This window comes from Vicia villosa, linkage group LG5 (assembly GCF_029867415.1).
Source record: "Vicia villosa cultivar HV-30 ecotype Madison, WI linkage group LG5, Vvil1.0, whole genome shotgun sequence".
Taxonomy (NCBI): domain Eukaryota; kingdom Viridiplantae; phylum Streptophyta; class Magnoliopsida; order Fabales; family Fabaceae; genus Vicia; species Vicia villosa.
Genome location: NC_081184.1, coordinates 152,664,114 through 152,671,313, shown reverse-complemented (window position 1 = coordinate 152,671,313; position 7,200 = coordinate 152,664,114). Strand labels below are relative to the sequence as shown.

General features: G+C 35.9%; 1 pseudogene; it reads right to left on the bottom strand.

The window, feature by feature from the left end:
* Positions 1–1,238: 1,238 nt before the first annotated feature.
* LOC131605757 (uncharacterized) lies at positions 1,239–6,789 on the bottom strand (annotated as a pseudogene).
* Positions 6,790–7,200: the final 411 nt, after the last annotated feature.

Below are 7,200 nucleotides of genomic sequence, written 5' to 3'. Positions count from 1 at the left end.
TACTAACTACTAAAAAAATTGCAATAATTAATTTTTTGTTGTTAAAACTCGTTTACCAAACATGCTGGATATTTGTACATATAAAAAATGTAGGCCCATCAGTGTTGTCTGGCCCAAAAAATAAGGGTTATCACTATCTATCTATATATAGAATTTTTTGTCATAATGCATCAGAATTGAGGTCCTTATAAAATTTAATTCTGATATGGTGAAGTGGGGAGTTCCATTCGTCCCTTCTCCATCAAGCAGGTAAGTATAATTTGCATGCATGTTGTAATATAATAAATGGATTCCCCTGTTTTCTCGTTTCTTTGCTTAATAGCAGTGTTGTTCTTTACAATTTGTGTTTCAGTGATCCTGAGAGAGACAGTCTTGAATGGGCTCATAACATTAACAAAGAGTTTGAACAAGAGCAGGAAAAGATGTTTGAAACACTCATAAAAGATGGGTTTCTTACTGAAGCTGAGTGCATGGCTGATCACACCGGGGAGGTAAAGTGGAAATCTAATATCACAGAAGCGAACATGCGAGGCCAAAATGCTCTGGTAAGTTCAAAACCCAGTTAAATCCACTGCCGTATATAGATCTATATATATCGTGGGTTAATAAGGAGAAAGTTATAATGCAGAGTATTCCAATGGAAATATCAAGGACATGTTTTCGTAAAGACCAAAATGCAATAAGGATGGTAGATCTTATTGACGGAAAGGGATATCACTGTCGTATTCTTAAGGCTGGCAGGAATGAGTATGAGAAACATATTGGAGTTGGTTGGTACGAATTTGCAAAGTCAAAAAATCTTCAAGTTGGAGATTTCATAGAATTCTCCATGATTCCATTTTCAGATCTGATGTTTGCGTTCTTGGGGAAAAAAGTAGCTGATTAGGATGTAAAGATGTTACTTGTAGCTTTAAATTTGTTGTTGATGGTACTTAGATTGTAATCACAGATGGCTCTGTAATGGATTTAAATTATGGTTATCAACGTGAATATTTTACTATGCTAAGCTTTGAATTGTTGATGTTCTACAATCATTGATATTATGGCAGCTATAATTCATCGTAAGTTTTTAATACAGTTATACAGATGAAAATAAATTATCAGTATGCAAAGGTGATATCAAATCTTCCATTCATGACAGTTAATAAGTTGTTTAGGGTGTAAGGTAATTTTAGCCAACTGAGCACAAAATATATAACAATAACAACAGGTCGATAAATATTGCAAAAACTTATAGACTACACATTTTCAAACACTTCTTTGAAGACAACATTTGTTGTGGTGGTCAATGGCAGTTTCTCCTTATCATGGATCAAGATTTTAAGGCCTTTTCTGCTCTTTACTCTTGAAACTGCAACATATAACTGGCCATGGCTGAATACGCTCCTCGGTAAATATATGCCAACATGATCCAAAGACTGACCTTGAGATTTATTAATAGTCATAGCATAACAGACTGTTATAGGAAACTGTCTTCGTGTCATCCTGAATGGCCATGGCGTCTGCGTTGGAGTAATGTCCATTCGGGCAATATAAATGATACCGCCGATGTTCTTGCCTGAAATGATTTTAGCTTCGATGACATGATCAGCCAATCTTGTAACGATTAGACGTGTTCCATTGCATAAGCCTTCTGCTTGATCAATATTCCTGAGCAGCATGATTGGAGTATTTACTTTCAATCTGATCCTATGATTAGGAAGTCCCGACGTTCTCAGTCCATTCAGAAACTCAGGAGTTAAAACATCAAAACATTCATTGCCATCACCATCATGCGTGTCGACTGAATCAGAGCTTAGGTATTCTTTTTCATCCCCTGAAAATGCAGTGCCTTTATATTATGATCTCTTAAAGATGTAAATGAAAAATCGTCGGATAAATTTTCACAAAAAATTAAATATTACCTGGAAGATTGTCTAATACATAGTGATTTATTTCATCTACTGTCTCAATTGTTCCAGCCAATATTGCCCTTGACTGCAGAAAAGCTACATTATTGAATTTAGCTTCAAAATTTGGATAAGTGTTTTCGAATATGGCTCGAAGGGGATCATCGAAATTAGATATCAAAATATCTGCTGGGATATCAATATCAGCATAGCCATCGTTAGGTTCTGCTAGTTTTCCATCTCCAACTTTTAATATCCAATTTGAAAACCGTTCTAACTCGGATGCCGATATGGTCGTCCCAGATTGCTGAAGCCTCATGTTTTTTGTAAGTTTCAAAACCTTACAATGATCCCAAATGTATGATGAATTGATAGTTGCATGAATTATATCTGAACGGCTGCCTCTTGGAATAACTGGTAGAATCTGTCTGAAATCCCCACCAAACACAATTACCTTCCCACCAAATATTTTATCAGATGACCTGGTTCCACCCATGATATCTCTGAGTGTTTTATCCAAAGCTTCAAAACAAAATTTGTGACACATGGGAGCTTCATCCCAAATTATCAATTTAGATAGTTTTAGCATGTTACCCCTGTCACTACCTTTGTTAATGTCGCATGTCGAAGATTCAAGTGTGGGGATCGGAATTTTAAATTTCGAATGTGCCGTTCGACCACCGGGGAGCAAAAGGGATGCAATACCTGAAGAGGCAACTGTCAAGCATATTTGTCTTCTTGATCTTATGTAGGAAGCTAATGTTCTCCACATGTATGTTTTCCCTGTACCGCCGTATTCATACAAAAAGAATACCCCTCCGTTCTGGGTATCAACAGCCGTCAAGATTTGTTTGAACACATCTCTTTGTTCATCTGAAATAAAGTCAACACATAATTTAGATGCTTCATATTAGAAATATAAGTTTCTAACTTATATGAAATTCTTCTGCCTAATTGATGTTAACTACTATTTACACCTGTGAGGTTATTATACAGCGTATTAAACTGTTGAAGTTGTCCAGCAGGATCGTAGTTTCTCTCTTCGTAAATTAAATTATTTCCAAGCTCCTCATTTATGTAACCATGTGGTTTTGGCATTCCAGGAAAATCACTTAAACTCTTTCTACTGCGTTGAAGAAGTTTTTCAATTTCAATCAACGTCAGATTGAGAATTTCTTCATTTGTTAGACGCAGATCTGTTAAATGAACAAAATAAATAAATCGCTGGTAAATATTGGAATAGCATAGTAATATTATGTGTAATTAATTACTCTGATCATATTTTTGTAATATACCTCTGTTGTTTGCAATCCTTTGCTGAGAATACAGAATTCCATCAGATAACAGATGTTGAGTTTTACTCCATACATGCTTAGGCCTATTAATGCTACTTGACAATAACATGTGAACAAAAAGTAATCTCAAATAATGTCCAGAACCCCAATGAAATGCTTCTGTTATTGCAGCTATGAATTCTCGATCATCCCCAATAAATCCCATAGCAAAACATGCATCACGGAAAGTATCGTACCTAACATTGTTTACTGTCTTTATTTCATCGTAGCTTTTCGGCCCTTTGACATGTGTTAGCATCATCCTTAGATAGTACAACTCCCCAGTAGTTGGAGGAACCCAAATTAGTCTTCCAATTGTGTATCCCTTTTGTCTGGGTTTCCACTCTCTTTTTTTCTTAACGTATACAAACTTTGAAACAAAATTGCTATACGTTAGTTGGCGCGCTTCGTCGTATTTCTTGTTTGCTTCAAACCAAGAAGTAAACATCGACTCAGTAACGCTCGGTTTATCAAGGACTTTGGTAATGGGACTGACATCAGTATAAAAAACAGAATTTTGTCCCTCCCCATGAAAGTGAAGTCTTTCTACAGCTGGTTTTCTTCCATGAATGGAAAAACCATAAATTCTCCAAGCAGCTTCACTTGGAGAAACGTACCTACAGTCAATATACTGCTTTATTTCATCGACGGTTTCGTGTTGCGAAACAGATCCATCTTCATTCATGACAATTGCAGCAGTTATTCTGTCGTATCCTTTATTGATGTATTTAAACAAATATTTGACGGATGTGCTTTGATTGCACCATTCCATATTAATATGAGCTCTGTACTTCAACAATAACTTTGAATTGTAAGGAACAACAAATCTGTTATCAATCTCAATTCCATTCTTAGAAACTGTGTGTCCGTTGTCCCTTCGTCTATACACCGGATATCCAACTTGATCAACGATCGTATCACGTCTGAAATCTTTAGGGAAGTATTTAGAACATTTTCCTTCCTTCATACACGTAGAATTACGAAAAGCATTTCCGCAAGGTCCGTGTATCATGTGAGATTTGACCAAGTTATATAACTCTTCGTCGGTGTCTTTGTTTGGTATTTCTGCTGATATGATACGATCAATGTCAGCGGGTGTTGGGTACTTGCTCGACGGATGAAGGAAAATTAATATGTGCGCATGGGGCAACCCTCTTTTTTGGAACTCAATTGTGTACATATCTACAAATATAAAATTAACATATTAGTCTATAACATGACATAAAAAATGAATAAGGAAATTAAATTAATCAAAGTTACAAATTACTTACACGCAAGAACCTTTCCCATGATACTCTTTTTAGTCAAATCGGACAGTAACGAATCAAATTTCAATTTGAAGATTCTTGTTATGAGATCCGGACGATCAGACGCTTTCAGATTTGTAGAACTTAATACGCGCTGTATTTCTGGCCAATTGGGATTACATGTGAATGTAATAAACAAATCAGGAAATCCAACATAACTACAAATTGCCATGCCATCGAAGTATAACTGATCCATAAATCTACGGCTTCCAACATACGACGAAGGTAGGACAACTCTTTTCCCTGTAGCTGCACCACGTGTATGTCCATTTGTCCTAGCATCTGCAAGATGATCATACTTCCCTACTCGTAGTTTTGACTGATTCTTTCTTAACCATCGAAGTCTCTCAGATTCCATCATTGTAAAACCATCTACCAAAAACTGTTGAAATAACCTCCTTGACCTGAGAATTGTCTGTGCCTCGTTTTTTCTTGACTGAATCCTAAAGGCGAACCACTCTCTGATTGTAAGTCTGTTTCTCTTGGTTGCATCCTCCCATGGAACATCGTCAATTTCCGATACCGTGGTCGTTGTTTCTGCATTACGGACCGTTGTAGATCCTTTATTGCGATGCCGTATGTTTGGTCTGTAACCATCTTCGCCGTAAGGGAAAAGTAAAGGATATTGAAAACCCAAATAAGAAGTGTGATATTCATCTATTCTCTGAAGTTGGCCACATTGTTTTTGCATTATAATATCCCTTTTTTCTGCAGTATCAACATCACCAACAATGAGAGCAGCAACTTCTGAAACTGTTGGTTGATTATATATTCTTCCATCATTTTGACGATCAGAAATGAGACGGAGTTTTAGATCTGCAACATTTCCTTCAGAAAGTCTATCCCTTGCCATCTTAAATGACTGAGCATGAACATTATGTTCATATAACATTGAAGACAACTTTTCAACTATATTAATATCAACTCCGTCCCTTTTTCTGCAAAACATCCAACATATAGAGTTCAGAATGTTGAGAATTGCAACAACAAAATAATATACAGTGTTGAAACAAAGATGTATAAAGTAAAAACCTGAAAATATCAAATCTATTCTGAACTTCATGTTCAGTATCGAATATATATAGTTGGGCAAAACGGGCCTTTTCACCTGGCAAAGGTAACATGCTGCCTATACGATGACATGTTTGACCTTGAATACGATAGTTAGGGGGACCTCTACCATTATTAAATCTGTTATCCATTTTAGCACCCGGAGAAGTAAATGCGAACATCATATTGTAAAGACGAATTTGTTGTTGGAATCTTTTTGATTCACTTTCGTTTTGTTCAAACAACAGGCTCTGCAATACGGGTGGAGGTTGTCTCAACAAAGGTATTTGAACCTTTCCTTCTCCACAACACATTGAGAACTTAGGATTAGCAGAATGTCGAGACTTGTTTTTCCTCTCCATATACCACATATTTGCACCACATTGCTGACACTCACATGATGGGTCACCTAAATCGTAGTATTCTCCTAAACAAAAATGTACAGTTGTCAGGTAAAATAACATAATAGATAATGATTTTTTAAAGAAAGAAACATATCAATAAAATAAAATACAACCTGATCTTTGAACATCTACTTCTTCAATGTCAGTGTCAAAACCTACTTCATGCTCGTCGTTTGAATAGTTGGAAACTGAACTGCAGGCTACAACAGCATAGTAAAAAATGAGTTAGAAAATATTATGTTATTATATTTGGTTAAATGTAAGAACATTCAAAATCGGTTAATAATCCATCACAATAAAGTTACTAACCATCTGAAGAATTACCGGAACCTTCATCCCCTTCACTGTCATCTTGGAAAAGTTCGTTGGTGCTGGAATCTGGATTAGGTGTATGGCTTGAAGATGCTGTCGCACCGCTCATAAACTGGTTATCAAATCTCCTTCTGAGGTTAACTCCTAAATTGTTAATGTTCTTTACAGAAACAACTCTTGGGCGTTTTTTTGCTAATGAACTTGGCAATGTATTCAATGTTGATATATTGTGAGTTTTCTGCTGTGTATTTCGATCAGTTATGGTGGAACTTGGAATATTTGGAGAAATAGAAGATAGTGGTAATCTGAAATGCGAAGATATAGTATCAGCAGGGGGTTGAGTTTGACATGCATTTTCTTTGTTCATTGCCGCCAATCCCTTGGCTCTCTTAGCTCGAAGAACACGCATTCTATGATGTCTAGCATCAAATTGCCTTTTTCTTCTGATAACATTCATGAAGTGATCATGCTCATCGCTTTGTTTCTTTTCCATGATTTTTTACTTTGAAGATACAATCATTCTGCAAAATATGGCTGAATATGCAGGGAAGCATGAAATATATAGACAAAGACTCCCTCCAAACTATTTGTTTATGGAGGGAAATAGCTGAATATGAAAAGTTTATGTCATCTCCCTATTTTATGCAGTTAAAAATATTGTGACTTAATCATTAAATAAGCAAAAAATGAATGCACCAAGCAACCATAATTGCATGAAGCGTGCACAAATAAGATGAGAATGTAGTGCAAGCTACAGTTTATATGTCAGGTAGGTATGATGGTTGACATAATGCTGGTGCAGTTTTCAAGAGTGACATTAAAAAATTTGTAAAACACATTTCGTGAGGTTATATTTAAATAATGCATGCAGTATTCAAATCAAGTTAATGAATTAAAAAATTTT